Source organism: Stegostoma tigrinum, chromosome 11 (genome assembly GCF_030684315.1).
Source record: "Stegostoma tigrinum isolate sSteTig4 chromosome 11, sSteTig4.hap1, whole genome shotgun sequence".
Lineage (NCBI taxonomy): Eukaryota > Metazoa > Chordata > Chondrichthyes > Orectolobiformes > Stegostomatidae > Stegostoma > Stegostoma tigrinum.
The window spans coordinates 75,344,985-75,369,383 of NC_081364.1; the positions used below are offsets into that span (position 1 = coordinate 75,344,985).

The following is a 24,399-nucleotide window of genomic DNA, read 5'->3' on the forward strand; positions in this document are numbered from 1 at the left end:
TATACGGGAGAATTCCATTCTTGTTTTTTTTGCGAATTGTTGTGATAATGGGATCTTGTGGTCATCCGAGATGAACATTTTTCCTGCTAATATCACCTTCAGCAAAGACCAGAAGAAACATTTTGCTCCATCAAAGAGCGGACACAAAAATGTGGCCAATATAATTTTGGTTTTGGCAAGTACTGGAACCATTGCGACCCACAACATACACGCATTAATTCAATCGGGTTACCCCAAATTCACATCGTTTTTCCAGTTTTCCCGTCTTTGAAATTCGTACTAAAATCCAATTTCTTTACAAATAGTGCCCAGTATATATTGAATTCAAATTACCTCAAAACTCTTCTCACAACCAACAGTGATACCACGAAGGTATTGCTCCTTTCCCTCCGCTTCAATTAGTGTTAGTTCTAATTACACTGATGAGGGAAAGAAAAGAAATAAGCGATGCGCACTTGAAACTGCAGAGCTACAATACTGCAATGTTCACCTCACGTTGTCTCAACATGAAGTGAGGACACACAGCAGTTACTGTTTATTCTTGTTTGTGTTTATGACATCACAGGCAAACCATTGTGACGTCACTGGGCTTATTCTTTTTTAAAAGAAAACCTTCCTGAGAAAGAACACAAAACCTGTTCGAGCAGTTACCTGCTGTTTTCCACTTCATCTCCATGTGCGCGGTTGTCATGTCGGGAGGGCTTGTTTGTAAACGTGGGCATCATGTCATGGATGCAGTTTCCCATCTCCGCCATCTTCCCTGAACAGCCTTCCTGGTATATTGCCCATGGAGGTGAATGCACCAGGAGGCCTGCCCACATGTGACCAATATGTCTATTAATTTATTTGGTGGCCAGACTGGCTGGTCAGCTGTCAAGAGGATGGATGGTCTCATCTGTCCTGAAAGTCCATGAAAAACATCCCTGAGGTTAATTTAACCTTTATATTCACCTTCGAATCCTTTGCACTCCTCTCATCACAGTCACAACAACACTTACTGTTATGTCCTGCATGTTCACCAACTCTCTATTCATGCTCATACATTACCTTCAGTTCCAGAGCCCTTCTCTTATCTATTAGCCACCAGTGTGACACCCTACAAAATGCCTCTTGGGAATCCAAGTGTTATGCAGCTGTTGGTTTCCTCTTTGCGACCTCACTTGTTTGACTGTCAAAAAGGAATGAAATTGTCAAACATGCCTGGCCCCAGGGTGACCTTGAACTTACCTGCAACTGCCCTGTCTCCATCATGGAATGTCTTCTTCTGGATTGACCATGTTGATTTAATCAGATGATACGATTTTTGTTTTAAAAGCATTGCTGAAACATACTTAATGAAGAGACATTATTAAGCACTTTCCCAACTGATTGAAGTAATGTTAACTGGCTTTATTCCTTATTTTTGTTCCTCCTTCTTTCTTACATAGCAGCGTTACAACTGCTAATTTCTACTGAACTCAGACTTTTCCAGAATCCAGGATGTTTTGGTAAATCAGAAACCAAAATATCTACGATGTCTGAAGCTGGGCTCCAGGGGTATTCAGTTTCTTGGAAGGACTGACAAGGAGGAGGAGGTAGGTCAGCATTGCTGGTTACGGAATAAAATTAATATGGTAATGACAATGGATATCAGTTCTGGTGAAATGGAGTCTGGGTACAGTTTAGAAACATCAAGGGACAGAAATTGACAGTGGTCGATGTATATACACCCCAGTTAACTCGTGTGGTAATTTTAGCAGAAGGCACTAAACAGGAAATTGAAGACACCAGCAGAAAGGGAGAGCTCTAACTATGATGAAAGGTCACTGACTTCAAGAGTCAGGTGACTTCAGTCTGCATAAAGATTGGGCAAAGCAAATCAGTTATCATTGCATACAGGAGGAATTCCTGACGTACTTTTTAAATTCATTCACGGGATGAGGGCATCACTGGCTAGGGTAATATTTATTACACATTCCTAAATGTCCAGAGAGCAGTTAAGAGTCAACCACATTGCTGTGGGTCAGGAGTTACATGTAAGCAAGAATGGCAGTTTACTTCCCTTAAAGGACAACAGATTCATGCTCATCATTAGACGCTTAATTCCAGGTTTGTATTGAATTCAAATTCCGCCGTCTGCTGCAACGGGATTCAAACACAAGTCCCCAAAGTACTATCTGGGTCTCTGGATTAAGTGTCCAGTGATAACAACCTCCATTGTCTCCCCAATGAAGTGTGTGCTGTGCGGGTTTCTGGGTCAACACTTTGAGGAACCAACAAGCAAAACTGAAGTTTGAGGTGGGAAGACTGTGTCCATGCCCCCTCGGGGAAGTGACCCTCATTTTCACCCACAGAAGGAAACTAACAAGGACACCTTCCACCGAGAGTGCCAGAGGCTTTCGGAGAGAGCAACCCCCAGAAAGCAGAACTTCACTCACTTGGCTCTATTGTCCCATTCCAGACTCCAAAACTAGAACCTATTCACAGCAACAAATGGAAGTATTTGATGGATGCCCTGGGTTTGTGCTCCTCCCCCATTGCTCACCTGCAGTTTTCCTGCTTCACCTTGTACTTCCAGCCAAACATCACTGATGTCAGCTGCTTCCTGCCATTCCAAATGCTGCTCCTCAAGTGGAAGGACAAACAGCAATGTGGAAATTCAAACACATTTCCGACCTGTGGAGGAAATGATACTGTTATAATTTCGGATAATTTTTAAAGGGCTCTTTTTGACCATTGAAGCAGGGGATGTACAAACACTATCACAGGCTCGAACTCACAACCACTTGTTTCTGAGACCAGTGCTCTGACCACTGAGCTGTGGAGCCAGCCAAAAAGACATGGAAAGAGGGTCTCATGCATTGGAAATAACAAAAGAATAGATAACTGGAGACTATTATATATCAAGACGTAACAAAACCGAAACAGAGCAGAGGGGCATCATGTGCAGAAGGTTGGGAGAATGCAAGGCCGAATCAGACAGTGTCCTGAGTGCCATAAACTGATCTTTCCTGCTGGTCCAGAGATTACGATTCAGTGCCTTTACTGTCGTAGCCTGTTCATGGTTATCATTTAAAGTAATAAATCTGAAATACTGACTGATCTTGAGAAGGAGAATTATGTCATTGATCAGTCAAAATCGATTCACTCCATGTTACAGTTCCACAGCAGCAATGCCAGCTGAAACTGCCTGGCGTGCAATCAGTTTAAAACAAGAATAGAGGGGAGGTCAGGAAAAGTGAAGTGCCATGGTAGTTTGTGAGAGGTGACTGGAGGCCAAGTGGAGCCAGGTTCAATGTGGGTGTTGAAGACCAGTCTTCACTGTTACCCTGGCATACAGATCACATTGGATCAATCACACAAGGATCCTCCTTTGTGTGTTGTCCTTTGCACATCACAACTCGGGTCAGTGCCTTGAGGGGCTCGGATAATTTTAATTTTGAACATCAGCCGGCAGCAAAATGACATGACAAACTTTCCCTAATATCAGTACACCCGGATAATGAAGGCCATCAGTTTAACTGGGACAACATAACCGTAGTAGTGCAATCCAAACATAGCCACACATGGGAATTCCTAGAGGCATGGTTCTCAATCCATAATGCAGTCGGCAAACAAATAGAATTGGACCCCATATGCAACCCATACAGAACAGAATGCGAAATGACAGAAGTTGCCGGAACAGACCGGGCAGTATAAATTTCAAGTGGAGGAGAACAACATCGCTTCTTCGGAAGTCTCACTCATGACGTTACCTTGCGTGGTGACGAAAAGTCTGAACGAAAACAAGCCAGCTGGGCGAGCAAGTTTACAACTTTACTTGTTATCTTTACCGTTTGATGTGTGGCTCAGTGTCAGTCTTATACACACAGTGTTCTAGCCGCTTCTCCTGCTGTACACAAGGTTTCCCAGCAAAAGGCAGCTTTGTGTGGAACACATGCAGTTTCTCCTGACAATGGGTACTGTTGCCATGAGCTGGGATATGAAATATACAATGAGCTGAAGTAGCCCCACACTCAAGTTACTCATTTACCTTTTAATTTCAATTTTCAATTTCCAAAACCCAGCAATCCATTCACTTAAGCTGCTGGGAACCTGACAAAAACAGCGTTGGCCAGACATTCCTCTTCGGGAGTGTCTGTCAATTTGCAAGGGTAGAAAAGCTGTCAACTTCACTCGAGTGAGAGAGGATACAATATTCCAAACTTCCAATTCAAAATCAGATGCCGTATCAATTACACCACTGGCTCCACACGTCTTGCTGCAGCTTTCATCCTGTCGATTGCGATGTAATCAGGGATACTGGCGGAAAACCCATTTGCAAGGTGAATATCCTGCAAAATAATCACCGTCGCTGCTGCACTTCAACGTTCTCCACTTTGTGAAGTGGTGAATGTCACTGGCAAACGAAACACATTAGCCCTCACATGCCTGCTTCACTGTCACCTGTTTCTTTGCCACCTGTTTCTCTGCTGGAACTTGCCATTGCTTTGTTCACAGCCACTGCAAAGTTCTGCCTTGCATTTTTTTAAATTAAATTATCTCCTCCCAACTTAAAAACATCCCCTAGTCTTGAAATCTCCCATCCTTGGGAAATGACGACCACAATTCATACTATCTACATGTCTCATTATTTTATGAACTTCTAACAGGCCGCCTCTCAACCTCCTAAGCACCAGCAAGAAAAGTCAAAGTCTATCCAACCTTTCTTTATAAATCAAAGATTCCATACCAGGCAACATCCTGGTAAACCTCTTCTTAACGCTCGCCAGCTTCATGATATGCCTCCTGTAATTGTGTGACAGAAACCGCACATTGTATTCCAGAAGAGGTCTCATCAACATCCTGTGCAACCTCAATATGACTTCCCAACTCCTAAACTGAAACAATTGAGCAATGAAGGCTGCCGTGCCAAAAGACTGTTTAACCACTGTCTAAATGGGATGGAAACTTCAAATAATCATGTACCTGGATCCCCTAAGTCCATGAGTAGGCACCTTAACAGTGAGAGAAAGTCTGAGGGAGGATGAGGAATAGTTTTGAATTTCTTTGACCTCACATCTGAAGAAATTTATTGTACACATGCAGCTGAATAAGTTCAACAATTCATACTCCGTGAAGAACTATAAATGAACCTGAAGATTTTTCAATTAAAAAGTAAAGTTAGACCCTCTCGAGTCAGAAGGAAGCCATCGCTGTTCTGTTTCTGAACTTCTCTCACCCAACAGGTTCTGCAACATGTCCATATGAAGATGGATAAGGGAGAACCAGTGGATGTAGTGTACCTGGACTTTCAGAAAGCCTTTGATAAAGTCCCACATAGGAGATTGGTGAATAAAATTAGGGCACATGGTACTGGGGGCAAAATACTGAGTTGGATTGAAAATTGGCTGGCTGACAGGAAGCAAAATGTAGTGATAAACGGGTCCCTTTCAGAATGGCAGGCAGTGACCAGTGGGGTACCACAAGGTTCAGTGCTGGGACCGCAGCTGTTTACGATATATATTAATGATATAGACGAAGGCATTAGAAGTAATATTAGCAAATTTGCTGATGACACAAAATTGGGTGGCAGTGTGAAATGTGAGGAGGATGTTATGAGAATACAGGGTGAGTTGGACAAGCTAGGTGAGTGGACGGATACGTGGCAGATGCAGTTTAATGTGGATAAACGTGTGGTTATACACTTTGGTGGCAAGAACAGGAAGGCAGATTACTATCTCAATGCAGTCAAGTTCGGTAAAAGGGAAGTACAACGAGATCTAGGTGTTCTTGTACATCAGTCAATGAAAGCAAGCATGCACATACAGCAAGCAGTGAAGAAAGCTAATAGCATGCTGGCCTCATAACAAGAGGAATTGAATACAGGAGCAAAGAGGACCTTCTGCAGCTGTACAGGGCCCTGGTGAGACCGCACCTGGAGTATTGTGTGCTGCTTTGGTCTCCAAATTTGAGGAAGGACATTCTGGCTATTCAGGGAGTGCAGCGTAGGTTCACGAGGTCAATTCCTGGAATGGCGTCCGGGACTATCATATGTTGAAAGATTGGAGCGACTGGGCTTGTATACACTTGAGTTTACAAGGATGAGAGGGGATCTGATTGAGGCGTATAAGATTATTAAGGGATTGGACACTCTGGAGGCAGGAAGCATGTTTCCGCTGATGGGTGAGTCCAGAACAGAAGACACAGTTTCAAAATAAGGGGTAGGCTATTTAGAGCAGAGTTGAGGAAAAACTTCTTCACCCAGAGAGCGATGGATATATGGAATGCACTGCCCCAGAAGGCAGTGGAGGCCAACTCTCTGGATACTTTCAAGAAAGAGATAGATAGAGCACTTAAAGATAGTGGAATCAAGGGTTATGAGGATAAGGCAGGAACAGGATACTGATTGTGGATGATCAGCCATGATCGTAATGAATGGTGGTGCTGGCTCGAAGGGTCGAATGGCCTACTCCAGCACCTATTGTCTATTCATTCACCATATCCAGATACACGAACGTTGGATCACTCTCCAAAGGTATCAGTAACTATTGCCAATCCTCAGTTACATCTGGAGAACTTGATGTTTGACCTTTCTGAACCAGTGCAGGTCATGTGGTGAAGTCGCACTTGCAATGCTATTAGGTAAGGAGTTACCAAATGATCGTGAAGGATTAGTGATGTTTTCCAAAAGAACAATTTAAATGTTTTCACATTTTTGATTCAATCCAATGATCTGACATATTACACAAGGTTGTCACAAAACAATATTTGATACCAGGTACTTATTAGGACAAGTGACCCAAAACTGGCCAAAGAAGTAGGTTTCAAGGAATATCCTGAACAAACAAGGGGACTTTGAAAACCAGGGATGTTTAGGGAGTAAATTCAAGAGCTTGTGGCCTTAGGAACTGAAAACATAAAAAAGGTGGGAGTTAAAACCAGATATCCACAGGAGGTTGGAAGTCAGGGAGAACAAATGTCTTGAAGAAAAAAGCAAAAGGACAGTAGATGCTTGAAAGTTGTAACACAAGCAGAAATTGATGTAAAACTCAGCTTATCTGGCAGTGCTTGTGGAGAGAGAGAGCAGCATTACTGTTTTGTGTCCAGTGACCCTTCTTCAGATATATCTCAGAGGGGTTTGCAGCTGGACGGACTATCAAACGAAAAAGTGGTGTGATGCCAAAATTTCAAAATAAGGATATGAATTTCAAAACCTTGGTGCTTTGCCACTGAGAAAATGTTTATGTTAGTGAGCACAGAATGGCAAAACTTGAAGATGTTAAAATCGGTGAAAATAAACACATGGGCAGCAGATTTTTGGATCAGTTCAAGATTTCAGGGAAGTAGTATTAAGAAGCCGGCCGGGAGTGTGTTTGGGGAGTTAAGTCGAGAGGTAGCAAAGGAATGGATGAGAGTTTCAGCAGCAGATGACCTGAGATGCTGTTGAGGTTGAAATTGTATGTGGTCTTTGTGATAATGAGTGTGGGGGTGAGTAATGTGGTTAGAAGCTCATCTTGGGGTGAAATATTGCACCCTGACTGTGACCAGTGTGTTACCTGCCAGTTACCAGGGGCAGGGATGGAGTCAGTGGCGAGGGAGTAGAATTTTGCTCCCAGCCTGGATTGACATTTTTCATTGTCTATTTAAATGTGATCTATACCCCTTTTCAAACAAGAACGGACTTGGCAGCAGAACTAATTGGTGAACCAACTGTCAGCTTTATTGAGACAAAGTGTGGAGTTTATCTGTTATGAAGTAAACTACAGTGACAAACTCAGACAGCTACTTACAGTTGAATGTGGATTATACTGCTTAAGTCAAGCAGTGAAACAAATTATTGGAGTTTCTGCAGCCGCGGTCTTCAAACTTTTTCTTGTGTTGGGCTTTTATCTTCTGATTCTCGTTGCTTTCCATTGCACAGACCTTTCTTGAGAATCTCTTTTCTGCTTGTTCTTTTTTGATTAACCTCCCTCTCTGCCCAATCACAGTTCATATGAACAACACTCACCCCACTTCACCACGTGGTGTTCTTCATATTCATAATTATTCTCTTTACATCTTACCTGAGGACTGCTAGACCTGTATTTATTACCCTTATTTCACCGCTATTTCTCTATTGGCTGACAGAGCGGTATCAAGAGTATCTTTAGCTTTGAGCTGCCGGAAGCCTTTTCAATCGCGACTTGTTAAAAAATAACAAAAGAACTGGGATGTTGTCAATCAGGAACAAAAACAAAGTTGCTCGAAAAGCTCAGCAGGTCTGGCAGCATCTGTGAAGGTAAAAAGACAGATCCAGTTTTCAGTCTCATTCGTCTCAAAATGCAACATTGCGACGACGTTCATTTGCTTCCAACAATAACACAAAGCACTGCGCATGCTCCAGCTCACAGTGAAGTCTGGCTGATTGATGTCAGTGCGCGACCAATAGGAGTACAGGTGTATAGAGATAATGGGAACTGCAGATGCTGGAGATTCCAAGATAATAAAATGTGAGGCTGGATGAACACAGCAGGCCAAGCAGCATCTCAGGAGCACAAAAGCTGACGTTTCGGGCCTAGACCCTTCATCAGAGAGTACAGGTGTGCCGTGCATGACCGGACGGATGTCGCCCAATCGGAATGAAGGGAGGGCGGGATCAGTGAAAACCACGTGATCATCCACGAGTGCGGTGCAGAGTCGCTGAGATAACCGGAACTGCAGATGCTGGAGAATCCGAGATAACACGGTGTGCAGCTGGATGTACACAGCAGGTCAAGCAGCATCAGAGGAGCAGGAAAGCTGACGTTTCGGGCCTAGATCCTTCGCTGAGACCAAGATTTGTGCAATTGAGGTAAGAGCAGGCCACAGTAAAGAAAGCAAAACGGTAGAAAGCTGGAGGGAAGTGATATTCGTATGGGTTTGGAAGTTTTACAAACAGTTAGTGCACGTCGGAAAACACACCCATTTGAAACTCCCAGACTCACGTTTGCAGAAAACAAATCAACGCCTCAGATGGCGATAGGCCCGTGTGACCGTCACCATCTTTATTTGGGGCAGTGATCCGCGGGGCGCATGCGCGACAGCTTTGAAACTTTAAAAGGGCCGGGGGTGAAGCTGGAGGAACACAACAGGACAGGCAGCATCAGAGAAACAGGAAAACTGACGTATTCGGGCCCACACCCTTCAGAAATGGGGGAGGGGAAGGGGATGCTGAAACAAACAGGGAGAGAGTGGGAGACAAGTGGAGAGGAGACAGACAAGTTAAAGAGGTGGGGATGGAGCAGGTAAAGGTGAGTGTAGGTGGGGAGGGGATGGGTCAGTCTATGGAGGACCAACAAGTCAAAGGGGTGGGATGAGGTTAGCAAGTAGGAAATGGGGGTGTGGCTTGAGATGGGAGGAGGGGATAGGTGAGAGGAAGAGCAGGTTAGGGAGGTGGGGATGAGCAATTGTTTATTGCGAACTGAGTGTAGGTGTTCTGTAAAGTGGTCCCCAAGCCTCTGCTTGGTTTCCCTGATGTAGAGGAGGCCAGAACGGGTGCAGCGGTGCAGTATACCACATTAGCACCTGCCTACCCCATACAGATGGCCTCAAAGCCCTACGCTATTTCCTGTCCTGCAGGTCTGACCAGTTCCCCTCCACTGACCCCATTATGTGCTTCGGTGAACTCGTCCCACTGCCTACAGACAAAGGGGGTGGCCATGGGTACCTGCATGGGCCCAAGCTTTGCCTGCCTCTTTGTTGGAACAATCCCTCTTCCGTACCTCTTCCTCCAGTACATGGATGACTGTATCGGCGCTGCCTCGTGCTCCTATGAGGAGCTCGAACAGTTCGCCCACTTCACCAACACCTTCCACCCCAACGTTAAGTTCACCTGGACCATCTCTAACCACCTCTCTCACCTTCCTGGTCCTCTATTTCCATCTTGGGGAACAATCTCAAAACCGATATATATTTCAAGCCCACTGACTCCCACAGCTACCTAGAATACACCTCCTCCCACCTGTCAAGTTTGTTTTCGGAGACCCTCACGGACGTGCTGCAATAACAAGACACTGACCTGTTTAGAAAAACGCCAATCATTTTCTTACCAAGCAAGTACAAGCTGTGAAGAATCACTGTACTCAACCCGGCACACAGTGCAAAGTCTCACAAGGAGTTCTCCCCGGACAGTCCCTGCTTTTTATACTTTACAAAAGACATGATACAGAAAACGATTTCACAACCTCCAATGACATGATACATAAAACAATTACTACAACAGACAAAAACAGGATACCAAGCAATTATTACATCGACAACATAAAAGACCAGGATATAGTATCGATTGCTTGTGAAGTAGCTGCTCATAGCAGGTGGTGATTTTGAGTTGTTGTCCGGGACAGATTGTGATTTCAAGTTGCCAGTGTGTCTGGCTAGGACAAAGTCAGTGCCCTGGCCCCTTAGTCAGCGACAGAAGTTACATGCTTTAGAGGTTTCACACCTTTACAAAATTTCCCCACCTAACCCTATTTGATACAGATTGATTCTAATTTCAGTTCAGTCAGGAAACTTAAGACAGTGTCTGCATGCCGATGTGTGAGAAGATAAGGAGTTACAAAAGCTTTACACTGAATTCCTAGCTGGGCAGGAAGCTTCAGGGCAGTGTCTGCATACCGATGTGAGTAGATAAAAGACTTTACTTCTATAAATCAAAGTCTCTGTATAGGAATCAAATGCAGATGAAAGACTTTGATTTCTATACTTCTTTAAATTAATGGGATGTTATCACATTAACATCTCACACCCACCCACCGTCCTGCAAAAATGCCATCTCCTATTCCCAATTGCTTCACCTCTGCTGCATCTGCTCCCAGGATTCCACTCCCGTACATCTATGATGTCCTTGTTTTTCAAGCACCGCAACTCCACTCCCCACCTCCCCACCGGAGTGGTCAAGAACACCCTTGACCGTGTCTCCTGCATTTTTCTACAACTCCTCCCTCGCACCCTGTCCCTGCAATAACAACTGAAAAAGAATCCCCCTCATCCTCACATACCACTCCACCAATCTCCGGATCGAACACGTCATCCTCTGACACTTCCGCCATCAGCAATCCGACCTCACCATCAAAGACATTTTTCCCTCCCCACCCTTGCTTGCCTTCCGGAGAGACCAGTCTCTCCGTGACTCCCTTGTCCGCTCCACACTGCCCTCCAACCCCACTACTCCCAGCACCTTCCCCTGCAACCAAAGGAAGTGCTACACTTGCCTCCACACCTCCTATCTCTTCTACCCCCGCCCCCCCCATCCCAGGCCCCAAGAAGACTTTCTACATCGAGCAGATGTTCACCTGCACATCTGCTAATGTGGTATACTGCATCCCCTCTACCCGTTGTGGCCTCCTCTACATTGCAGAAACCAAGCGGAGGCTTGGGGACTGCTTTGCAGAACACCTACGCTCAGTTCGCAAGAAACAACTGCACCTCCCGGTCGCGAACCATTTCAACTCCCCATCCCATTCCTCAGATGACATGTCCATCCTGGGCCACCTGCAGTGCCACAATGATGCCACCCAAGGGTTGCAGGAACAGCAACACATATTCTGCCTGGGAACCCTGCAGCCCAATGGTGTCCATGTGGATTTCAGAAGCCTCAAAATCTCCCCTCCCCCCAACTGCATCCCAAAACTAGCCCAGCTTGTCCCTGCCTCCCTAACCTGTTCTTCCTCTCTCCTATCGCCTCCTCCCACCTCAAGCTGCACCCCTATTTCCTGCTTACTAACTTCATCCCACCCCCTTGACCTGTCTGTCCTGCCTGGACTGACCTATCACCTCCCTACCTCCCCACCTCTCCTCATCTTTACCTGCTCCATGCCCGCCTCTTTAACTTGTCTGTCTCCTCTCCAAATATCTTTTCTCTCCATTTTTGATCTGTCTCCCCCTCTCTCCCTATTTCGTTCAGAATCCTCTTCCCCTCCCCCATTTCTGATGAAGTGTCCAGGCCCAAAACGTCAGCTTTCCTGCTCCGAAGATGCTCCTTGGCCTGCTGTGTTCATCCAGCTCCACACCTTGTTATCTTGGATTCTCCAGCATCTGCAGTTCCTATTATCTCTTATCCAAGAGAAATGTTTGTTTCTTATGGATTTTTTTTCCCAGACTGTTGGATCATAGCAGCTCACACTGCTCTTGCTCACTTCTGTGCTCCCTGATCACCTTTGTTGGTGTCTAATCTCTTCAGTCTGTAATGATGGATAGATTTGATCTCTGTAGTATTTTACTGTAATTTCCTTGTACCTTTTTTGTAAATAAATTTTCCACTGCTGCCCACCCCCTGACCATGTGCTGCTCTCTTAGCAGATTAATTTTTGAATGGTATCTTTCACAGTCAGGAAATATTTTCCCAGAAAGAGAGTGTATTTTTCTTCCATTTCAGACCACCAAATTCTACAGCGTTTTTATCTGTGTCATTCATTTTGCACTTCTGCAACATTTACTGTGTTTCTCCTTCCACAGATACCAGCGATCGTTGCCAAAGCCCTGTTACCTGTGGAGAAGGTGATGTTTAACTTTCGTGTGCTGCTGCAGTTTGTATGATAAAGGTGCTCTCACAATGCTCCATTTGAGAAGTTACAGATCATTCATCTAGCGATACTGAAGAGCTAATGGTGTATGTCCAAATCAACAAACTATTTGTATTTTTATCATGTTTTATAATTTCACAAAAATATTATCAACAAACTTTTGACATAAGGCCATATTAGGTCAGGTGACCAAAAAGTTACCAAATCTACAGGTTTTCCTGACTCTCTCAAGGAAAGCAAACCTAAGAGGTTTATCAGGGGAATTCCAGATCACGTTTTCTGGCAACTGTAGAAACAGCCTCCAATAGTGAAGGGATGATTAAACGCATTGTTGGAGTCTGGAACTAAATGAGTTATCGAAGTCTTGAAGGTTGTTTGGTGCAGGGAGATGGGGCTCATCACAGCCAGGAATTAAATCAAGGGTGAGAATTTTAAATTGTTGCTTATAAATAGGAGCCTTTGTGGGCCAGGGAGCACAGCAGTGATGGTGAACAGGTCTTGGTACAAATGAACTTGTGTGCAGCAGAATTTTAGGTATTCTTGAGGTTGCAGGGATGTTGAATGTGGGAGGCCAACTGGCAGTGAATTTGGGTAGTTAAGCCTAGAGATAACACAGGAATAGATGAGAGGTTCAGCAGATGAGCTGATACTAAGGTGTCACTGTCAGATCACTTCCACTGAAGTGAAAATAAGTGGTTTTTGTGCAGGGCTCTGCTGTTTACCCTCACCTCACCTCAGGAATTCAGCTGTTTGTGAATTTGTGGATCAAGTCTGTAATAAGATCAGGAACCGAGTGCCCACCATGGCCCAAACTGGGTGTCACTGAGCAGGTTACTGCTGAGTAAGTGCTGCTTAATACTGCTGTGACAACACCTTCTATCACTTTACTGATGATAGAGAGTAGATTGCTTGAGGGGAAATTGGTCGGGTTCGATTTTCAATGTTTTTGTGCTGATCAGACCTGGGCAGTTTCACAAATTGTCAATAGATGCCAGCGCTGTAGCAGGACTGAAATAGTTTGGCTTGGATGCTAGCAAGCTGTAGAGCACTAGTCATCGCTACTATTGTCAGAGTGTTGCCAGGGCCCATAACCTTTGCACTGTTCATTCATTTCTTTAATATTATGTGAAATGAATCAAATTGGATGAAAACTCACATCTCTGATGTTGAGGACCTCTGGAGAAGGCTGAGATGGATCATCCAGTTGGCACTTCTGGCTGAAGATTGCTGCAGACTTGTCTTTTGCATGGATAGGTTGGGCTCCTGTGTCAGGTAAAGATGGGGATTTTTGGCATTCTTCCTCCAGTGAGTTGTTTAATTGTCCATCACCGTTCACGACTGGGTGTGGCAGAACTGCAGAGCTTGCATCTGATCTATTGGTTATGGGGTGGCTGAGCTCTAACTCTTGCTGCTTATGCTATTTGGCATGCAGATAGTCCTGTTTGGTGGTTTTACCAGGTTGGCACCTTATTTTTTAGGTATGCCTGGTGCTGCCCTTGGTGTGCCCTCCAATACTCTCCGTTTAACCAGTGTTGGTCCCCTGGATCAATGGCAATGGCTGTCTGTAGAATATGCTGGGCCATGAGGTTACAGATTGTGCTAGAGAAGGTCTGCTACTGTTGCAGTCTCTCTCAAAGCCTCATAGATATCTGGTTTTGAGCTCCTGTGTCTGTTCCAAGTCTGTCCCTTTTCGCCGAAGTTAGTGCCACCCAACGCAATGGGGGGGTATTCTCAAGTTTAAGATGAGGCTTTGTCTCCACAGGACTGTGTGTTGGTTGCTGTTAACAATCCTGTCATGGACAGATGCCTCTGCAGCTGGGAAATTGGTGATGATGAGATCAGCTATATTTTCCCCGTTTGGTGCGTCAGCACCTGCTGCAGTCCCAGCCAAGCAGCTTTGTCCTTCAGGACCCGACCAGCCTGATTGGTAATCCTCCTGCAAACTACTCCTGATGTGGACATCGAGTGTGAATAGCACTAAGTGTACTCACAGTGCTTTCTCCAAGTGCTGTTCAACATGATGGAGTTTTTTGTTTCTTAAAATTCCCTCTTGGGATGTGGAAATCGCTGGCTGGACCAGCGTTTATTACCTGGAAGGCAGTTAAGAGTCAAGCACATCACTATGGGTTTGGAGTCACATGTCATCCAGACCAGGTAAGGATGGCACATTTCCGGAAAGGGCATAAGTGAACCAGATGGGTCTTTCCTGATAATTGGCAATGGTTTCATGGTCATCATGAGAATCTTAGTTCCAGATCATTATTTAATTCATGTTTCACCATCTGCCATGGCAGGATGCGAACCCAGGTCCCCAGAATGTTACCTGGGTCTCTGGATTAATAATCTAGTGATAATACTACTGCTGATTTATCAACCAAGGGAGGATGGTACATGGTAATCAGCAGGAGCCGTGAGACTTCCAGGCGTCAGAGTCAAAGTTGAGTACTCCCAGGTCAAATAATCTGGTCAGAATAGCACTGTGCTGTCACGTCTGCTGGGACAGGGCTTCACTAAGGACAATGATAGTGGTGTGTGTCATTGTTTGCCAGGTATGTTTCCATGAGTCTGACACTGTTCCTTGACTCGTCTTTGAAGCGGCTCTCCAAATTTTGCCACTAGCCCCCAGATATTATTAAGCAGGAGTTTGGGGGGCCGATAGGGCTGATTCTGCAGTTGTCTTTCCTAGTTCCCTGGTAGATGCCAAATGGGCCACCCAGCTTCATTCCTTTGTTGAAACTTTGCAGTGATTTGCAACTGAGTGGCTTGCTGAGGTTGGCAAATTTCTTTCCCCGAAGGACATTAGATTTTTTTTTCACTCTGTCATCAGCAATTGTTGCCATGGCAACCAGTTGATTCTTCCAGTTTTTTTATTGAATTCAAATTCCACCATCTGCTGAGATAGGATTTGAACCTGGACTTCTGTTGTACATTTTAACATTCTGGATAAAAGTTAGTCATCAGGTTTGTTCACTCATTTTTAAATATCACTAACACAGGCATTGTTTCTTTGCAAAACACTGTCCATCATCCTGTCTCCTCCATCCTCTGCTCCAACAGCAAGTGAAGGAGACACATGCAGTTTCTATGTCACTAAGATTGAGACAATCCAATCAGCTGCCTCTGCTGCTTCCCTCTCTTCCACAAGCCCACCAAACCAAATTGCCTAGCATGTTGCTCCTCGTTTTAGGCTTAAACTTGCATCTTTGTCCAGTTTCATGTCAAGCCTTATCAGAGCTCATCTTAACCCTTTGCCCTATTCTCACTAAACTACAAATATTCCAACTCTTATTTCTCCTCCTCCTCCTCTTCCCCCATGCCAATTCACAGATATTGTTACTTGTTCTGTCTGTTTCTCTTTTCTGGTTATGTCCTTCTCACCCATTCTGTTTAAAACCAATGTTCGACCTCACCGTCATTGGAAAATCCCACTCCATCTCTCTTTCCTGTCTGAAATCCATGTAGTAAATGTCCCTCAAGGATCTATCCTTGGCCCATGCTGTTTCTCACCAACATACTTCCAGGAGGTGAGATCTTTCACATGTATTCTACAATGTTCAGATCTAACTCGTCTCCATCACTTTGCTCCACTGTTACTCAATTATAAAACTGCTTATCATGCTTCCACTACTTGATTAGCTGAAATTTCCTCCAATAACACTTTGTGATAGTAAAACACATTGCCTTCAGTTATTATTACAAATTATTTTTCCTTACTATTGTACTGAATCCATCCCTCTCATTGGGAACTGTCTGAGGCTGAACTGCACCCTTCTCAATAATGCTCTCATATCTGGTCTCAAGATGAACATCTTACCGTACATTTCAATCACAAATACCAGAAATTTAAATCTCTAAAATGCTCCTTCTCTCCACCTCTCTCCAGCTCATTCGCGACTGAAACCCCTTACCCATGTCTGTGTTGCCTTAAGCTTGACAATTCCAAAAGAGAACCCTCTCTTCTCTGCCTTATCAAGAATCTGCTCCCACGATGAGAAATATTTCCTCAGCATTTATCCTGTTAACTCCCTTGAGAATCCTCTATTTTTAATTAGAACATCTCTCATTCTTCAAAAAAATCTAGTTAGTATATTCCATACCTGTTTAGTCTTAGCTTAAAACATAATCCCTCCAAACCAATGATCATCTTAGTTCATCTTCTTTGAAATGCCTCCAGTGAAGTTATATACTTGCTCGAATAAGTGGACCAAAAAAGCTGCTCGCATTCTTCCAGATGTGGTCTTGCCAGCAAGTTGTACATTTGTCCTAAGACATGTATTCCAAACTCTTCTACTGCAAACACCTTGACATAAGGATAACATCCCATGACCCTTCCCGATTACCTGTTGCAACTGTGTGCTCGCTTCATGCTTCCTGCACAATTATTCCTGAATCCCTTTTGTGTTGCAGTTTTCCACAGTTTTTACATTTTTAAATAACACTGTTCTTTGGTCATGTCCTCAAAAAATAGCAACTTCACGTTTTCCCAAATTATACTCCATTTGCCGACTTATTGCCCATTTATCAATATCTCTCCATAAACTCTAACCCTCATGGAACTTGACTGTTATCCCTTTTTATGAGATCCTCCCTCATTCTTCTCATCTTTTTGTTGGGAGCACTGGGCAACATGACACATATGTAATTGCTGCCTTTTTAAGGGGCGTTTTTTCAAATGACTAGGAGAAGCTGACTGCCCATTTCTCAGAATCGAGACAACTTGTTCATCAAGTTGCATTGGGCCGGAAAAGCTGATGTCTCATTGTGGCAGTGCAGCAGCACAGAAGGAAAGAAAAGGAAGCAAATCCTGCTGCCTGCATCTCACTAAATCTTGGCCATTCTTTGCCTTGTGTCAAACACCTGTTGTTCTGTTCAGTGACATGAAGCCCCAATGTGGAAATTCCTAGAAACCCAAATAGAAATCCCTCGAATCAGCTGCTGACTCCCACAAGGAATAATGTGCAGCAGGAACAATGCACAGTTACCCTCGGCCAGGAGGAGGGGATGTTGTGGATTTCTACTCTGACAGTGATGGATTTTCTGAATTTGTGTTACAGGATATTACAAGTGGACTTTCAGGTAGGAAGCTCAATTGTAACACCAAACTCTGACAGAATTACTCAATTCATCAGGACCTGGATATTCCCATTGTGTGTGAGTATTGTGTTCCTGCTCATTCCCATTTGCCATGTAAAATTTCTCTCTCATTACTCCATTCTCTCAATAGATCTTTCCTACAACTTTCAATATATGTCCTGTAGTCCTTTTTTATGGCCAGTTGAGTGTACGTTTTACCATTCTAATGTTTATCTTTTGTAAACACCTCCTATCAAAGGTCCCCTCAAAATCCTTTGTTACAAGGAGATCAATCTCAGTTTCCCCAAGCACCTGATTACCGAATGACAGTTTGCTTCTTGTGTGTAAGGCACTCATCCACTTTTCACTTCCACTTACCTGCATGAGTACAGCCCCAACAATATTAAAGGAAGTTAACATCCTCCAGATGAAGCAGTGTCGGAGTGGTGTCCCATCCACCACATTCAACATTCCCCTCTACACCACTGAGGCAAAGTGGCATCACTGTGTGCCTAAGGTGAAGTCACCATTATCCTACCTGACCATAGGGCTGGTTTAACCTGAAGATTACCACACCCCAGGCAAGGGGAGAGGTTGTGAAGGAGAGTCCATCTATTGTCGATGGATATTCTCAATATGTACCAGCAATGCCTAAGTCACATGAAATTAAACTTTAAAAAAAAACCCTATCCATGCAACTAAAAACCCTCTTCGTACAAACCATTCTGTTAAATCTCCTCTCTCCCCTATCAGGGACCCTCCCATCCTTCACAGTGTGTGGGGGATCTTTGGTTTGCACAGACTCAGCTCGTCTCTGTTCCTGTCTGTGATGTCATCATGCTGTGACAATGGCACTGAGCCTCACTGTCTGTGAGGGTGGTAGGCACCGAGATCCTCATAGCGTTTAAGGCATATTTAGATGCACACTTGTGATGCCAACACAGACAAGTGTATGGGCCAAGTGCTGGAAAATTAGATTAGAATAGTTAGGGTGTGGTTTTTAACCAGCCCAGGCTGTATGGGCCACAAAGCCTTTTTCTGTACTGTAGACCTCCGAGACTCTTCACATAGGAAGATGCCCAGCAATATTTCAAGTTATTTCAGAAAATGAGATATTAGACTAAATGACTGACTGATTGGTCAGTGTTTTCGGGAGAAAAGTGAGGTATAGAGGTAAAGCGGTTGACTTCAATTCTGGGGCCTGAAGCCCAGGAAATTGAAAGTGCCGCCATCATGTGGATGAATAAAAATAAGGATTGTATTAGAGGAAAGAAATATCGTTCTTGTGTCACTGATCTGTGAGGCTGGATGATATGAGAGACAGGAAGGGTTCTGAGACTGGAGAAGACTACAAAAATAGAGAAAAGTGAGCTTGGAGGAGATTACAGAAATGGGGAAGATTGTGAGGCTGGAGGAGACCAGACAGAGGGAGTTTGTGACGGTAAAGACAATTAGAGAGCTAAAGAAGTTTGTGGGCTGGAGCAGATGACAGATAAGGTGGTCTGTGAGACTGGAGGAATCTAGATAGATGGTGTGAGTTGAGGCTGGAGGGGGATTCCAACGATAGGCAGGTCATGAGGCTGGAGAGGGATTCCACAGATGTGAAGGGTGTTGAGACTCGAGAATGATGCCTGCAACAATGCAGGTAGTGAGGCTTGAGGGCATGATCTGGAGGGTGGTGAGGTCTGAGGTATGATTCCTGCAGTAGGGAGGGTAGTGAGGCTCCAGGGTGGATTATCATCATAACAGCACAGTGGTGTACTTCCAGGAGATGGAGTGCAGCAGTAATAGAAAGTACCACTTTCTCCAAATCGAATAAAAGTGGAAATCAATATTAGCCTGTGCAGCAAAGGCCACATCCCATAAGTCAATTAAAATTGATGGGTAAAATAGTATCAGAGATAATGGGAACTGCAGATGCTGGAGATTCCAAGATAATAAAATGTGAGGCTGGATGAACACAGCAGGCCAAGCAGCATCTCAGGAGCACAAAAGCTGACGTTTCGGGCCTAGACCCTTCATCAGAGAGCTCTCTGATGAAGGGTCTAGGCCCGAAACGTCAGCTTTTGTGCTCCTGAGATGCTGCTTGGCCTGCTGTGTTCATCCAGCCTCACATTTTATTATCTTAAAATTGATGGGTCTCTGGTTTGGAGAGAGTGAACAGAAGCTCGGGTAATTCTCCATGGAGAACCGTGGAGTACAACATTCAGATAATTGGCAAAAAATGCAGGGTGAAAATGTGAAGAGTGTTTGACTCAGCAAGTTCCCAGGATCTGGAACAGTCTGAATGGCAGCTGGATGCAGATTTAGCAGTTATTCTCAAAAAAGAGTTGGGATTTAACTTTTCAAGGAATGATGGGCAAATGGTGGGGGAATTGTTTCAGTTTTGCAGCACCTCCCAGAGTGAGAGTAAAGCCTTTGACATGATTCCACATGGTAGACTGATGCATAAAGTTGGATCACATGTGATTCAGGAAGAGCTTGCTAATTGGAAGCGGAATTGGCTCAGTTGGAGGAGAGACGGTGGTGCTGGAGGATTTTTCAGAGTGGAGTTCTGTGACCAGCATGTTCCACAGCATTTGGCACAGGGTCCACTTTTGTTTCTCATTTATATTAATGATTTGGATGAGAATTTAAGGGACAAGATTAGTAAGTTTGCAGATGATACTAGAATTAGTGGTATGAAATGTTGGTATAGTGGTCAGTGAAGGTTATCGAAGATGACAGCAAGATCTTGATCAATTATGTCAATGGGTTGAGGAGTGGAGGATCAAGTTCAATTTGAATAAATGTGAGACATTGTATTTTGGTGAAATGAACAGGGTAGGACTTGCACAATTGATGGTTGCACCCAGGGTAGTGTTGTGGAACAGAGAAATGCTGAGATTCAAGTGCATAATTCTTTGAAGTTTATGTAGACAAGTAGACAGAGTGATTAATAAGTTGTTTAGCTCACTTGCTTTCATTGCTCAGACCTTAGAGTCTCAGAGTTGGGATGTTATGTTGAGGTTGTACAGGACATTGTTTTGGCTTCATTTGAGGTATTGTGTGCAGCTCTGGTCGCCCTGTTACAGGAAGGACATTATTATTAAACTGGAGACAATTCAGAATAGACTTGCTGGGATGTTGCCAGGAATGGAGGGCTTGATTATCAAATAGATGGCCAAAGCTGGCACTTTTCTCACTGCAGCATAATGGGTTAACGAGTGGCCTTGGAGGTTCATAAAATCATGAGGGCACAGATTATGCAAATAGCAAGGGTTTATTCACAAGGTTGGCTGATTTCAAGACAAGCGGACATGTGTGTAAGGTGAGAGGAGAAAGACATATTTAAAAAGACATGAGGGAAACTTTTATTTTTACGGAGTTGTCCATGTGTGGAACAAACTTTCAGAGGAAGTGGCAGATACAGGTACAGCCACGTTGTTTAAAAGACATTTGAATTAGGACATAGACAAGAGAGGTTTAGAGGAGTATATGCCAGATGCAGGCAGATGTGATCAGTTTAAAATAAAACTTATTTATTTAATATACATTTCAAAATTCTAAATTGGAGTAAGGCCAACTTTGACATTGTTGGGCAAGAACTTGCAAAAGATGATCCAGAGAGGTAATATGCAGGTCAAGGAATGCTTGGAACGTGGGAGGTCTTCAAAACTAAAATAAGGAGAGCCCAGACACAATATGTTCCTGTTCATGTGAAGGGCAAGGCTGGTAAATGTAGGGGATACTGGCTGACTGGAGAAATTGAGGCTGTGGTCAAGAAAAAGGCGGCAGCACATGTCGGGTATTGACAGCAGGAATTAGGTCAATCCCTCGAAGTACAAGGGCAGTAGGAGTATACTTGAGAAATCAGGACGGCAAAAAGGAGACATGAGCTATCTTTGGCAAATCAAGTTAAGGGGAGTCCCAAGAGATTCTGAAACTTCATTTGGGACAAAAAAGCAACTAGGGAGAAAATAGGGCCCCTTTAAAGATCAACAAGGCTGTCTGTGTGGAACTGCAGGCTGAGATCGTGAATGAGTATTTCGCATTAGTATTTACTGCAGAGAAGGATATGGAAGTGAGAGAGCTTGGAAACATTAAATAGTGAGTCGTGAGAAGTGTCTATATTACAGAGATCTAGGTGCCGGATGTCTTAAAATGCATAAAGGTGGATAGGTTCCTGGCACCTGATCAGGTGTTACCCACAAACTCTGGGAGAAGCTGGGGAAGTAATTGCTGGCCCCTTGCTGAGGTATTTGTATCACTGACACTAGTGAAGTGCCAGAAGGCCGGGTGGCTAATGTGGTGTCATTCTTTAAGGAAAAGCCATGGGACCATCGACCGTTGAGCCTGATGTCAGTGGTGGGTAAGTTGCTGGTGGGGATTCTGAGGGACAGGATTTGCATGTGTTTAGAGAAGCAAAGACTGATTAGGGGTAGTCAACATAGCTTTGTGAGTAGGAAATCTTGTCTCACTAACTTGATTGAGTTTTTTGAAGAAGTGACAAAGAAGATTGAAGAAGGCAAAGCAGTGGACATTGTCTATTATGGACTTCAGCAAGGCATTCACCAAAGCTCCACATGACGGATTGGTTAGCAAGATTAGATCAAATGGAACCCAGGGAGAGTTAGCTATTTGAAACAAAATTGGCTTGAAGGTAGGAGACAAGATCATGGTCAGCTGGGGGAGAGTGGATTCAGTCTAGATGACTATGAACAGCAGTGTGCTGCAAGGATCGGTGCTGGGTCCACTGCTTTTTTTTAATCATTGATGCAAATCATGCGGAATGAATATTGGAGGAATGGTTAGTAAGTTTGCAGATGACACTAAAATTGTTGTTGTAGTAGACAGCAAAGGCGTTTACTTTCCAAGCACAATGGGAACATAATCACATGGGTTGATGTGCCAAGGCGTGATAGAAATAAGTTTAGTTCAGATAAATGTGAGCGATTTGCATTATGGTAATGCAAATCAGCGCAGGACTTAAACAGTTAATGATGAGGCCCTGGGGACTGTTATGCAACACGGACTCCTTGGGGTGCATGTGCACAGTTCCTTGAAGGTGGATTGCAGGTACAGAAGGTAGTGAAGATGATATTTGCTATGCTTGCATTTATAGGTCAGTGCGTTGAGCGTAGGAGTTGGGAGGTCAATGTTATAGGCTGAACAAGGCATTGATTATGCTGCTTTTGGAATACTGTGTTCAGTTCTGGTCTCCCTGCTATAGGAATGATGCTGTTAAACTTGGCAGGGTGCAGAAAAGATTTACAAGGATGTTGCAAGAGGTGGAATTTTGAGCTGTAGGGAGAAGTTGAATATGCTGGGTCTATTTTCCCTGGAGCATTGAAGGCTGAGGGGAGACCTTATTAGAGGTTGTTAAAATTATGGTGGGCGTAGGGTGAATGGCCAAGATTGTTTTCCCAGGTTAGGGGAGACTAGAGCTAATAACATTGGCTTAAGCTGAGAGGGAAAGTCTTAAAAGGGAACCAAAAGAACTGCAGATGCCTTAAATCTGGAAAAAAAAAAACAAATTTGCTGGAAAAGCCTAGCAGGTTTGGCAGCATCTGTGGAGGAGAGAAGAGTTTTGGGTTCTGAGGAAGGGTCACCGGTCCTGAAATGTTAACTTTTTTTCCTCCTTAACAGATGCTACAGGCCTGCTGAGCTTTTCCAGCGAATTTGTTTTTTTTTTAAAAGGGAAAGTGGGTGGCGCCTGTGTAGAATGAGCTGCCAGAGGAACTGGTGGAAGCTGGTACAGTTATCCATCCAGATACCTTTTAAATGTTGTATGTGAATAGGAAGGGTGTAGCAGAATATAGGTCAAATGCTTGCAAATGGGATTAGATTAATTTGGGATATCTAGTCAGCGTGGACAACTGGGACCAAAGGGATTGTTTTGTGCTGTAGAATGCTGATGAAGCATTTTTTGTTTTCATTTCAGATTTCCACAATTTTACTTCTGCACTATTCTTCGTCTTTCAGAGGGATCGAAAGGTTGAGTTACAGATCTATACAATGACTGTCCTTCCTCGCTGGCTCCCCCACCTCTCTCTTTTGGTAGTTTTATGCAAACACTGACTGGATCCCTTACCTGGAGGATATTTATGAATGAATTTGTTCTAATGGTGATCCAGCATTTTCCCCAAGTATCGCTCCACACATGCCCAGAGAATTTCTCAGTTTCACAATCTGTGTCCTTCTGGTTTCTTACTCGCTACACTTAACTTTCTGTTTGAAAGTATAGTCTGCAGTTGGAGAATTTAAACAGGTCCACATCCAGGTCTGACGGTCACTTTGTTTATCACAACCCAATTATCTCAGGATTTTGAACATTGAAGGAAAACGCAGCACTCACATTGGGGAGAAATGCACATGGTGTGTGTGTTGAAGAGTCTGTGAAGATTCATCTGAAATGTCCGAACACCAGTGCAGTGACACTGGGAGACAGTGTGGAAATGTGCAGATTGCAGGAAGGAATTTCTTCATCCATCCCAGCTAGAAACTGACCACCAGAGTCACACTGGAGAGAGACCATTGACGTGTTCTGCATGAGGGAAAGGCTTTGCTGATTCGAATTCCCCGCTGATACACCAGCGAGTTCACTCTGGGGAGAGACCTTTCATGAGCTCTGAGTGTGGGAAGGGATTCATTGTCATCCAAACTGTTAACACACCAGCGAGTTCACAGACAACCACAGTTGAAGAACTTTGCTGTCACTCTCACTATCAAATGAACCATGGTTTTGGGCTGTTTGTACAGATGTTACCGATCCCTGCTCAATTAAAGGTGCTGGTATTGTGAATAAAATGTCACACTAACAGTTGTGTAAGGTAGAGCTTGGAAA

General features: G+C 44.0%; 2 long non-coding RNA genes across 3 annotated transcripts; one reads left to right on the forward strand and one right to left on the reverse strand.

Annotated features, from left to right (window-relative positions):
- Positions 1-331: 331 nt before the first annotated feature.
- LOC132210137 (uncharacterized) lies at positions 332-2,269 on the reverse strand. The gene is made up of 3 exons (XR_009446353.1): positions 1,228-2,269; positions 652-900; positions 332-419 (listed from the first exon to the last, which is right to left on the reverse strand). It is a non-coding gene; the product is annotated as an uncharacterized LOC132210137 (long non-coding RNA).
- Positions 2,270-8,402: 6,133 nt separating this feature from the next.
- On the forward strand, positions 8,403-24,373 carry LOC132210136 (uncharacterized). Of its 2 annotated transcripts, XR_009446352.1 has the most exons (5): positions 8,403-8,791; positions 10,476-10,597; positions 12,433-12,586; positions 17,555-17,651; positions 23,497-24,373. It is a non-coding gene; the product is annotated as an uncharacterized LOC132210136 (long non-coding RNA). The 2 variants fall into 2 exon arrangements; XR_009446351.1 differs by lacking the exon at positions 10,476-10,597 and having other exon boundaries at positions 8,524-8,791.
- Positions 24,374-24,399: the final 26 nt, after the last annotated feature.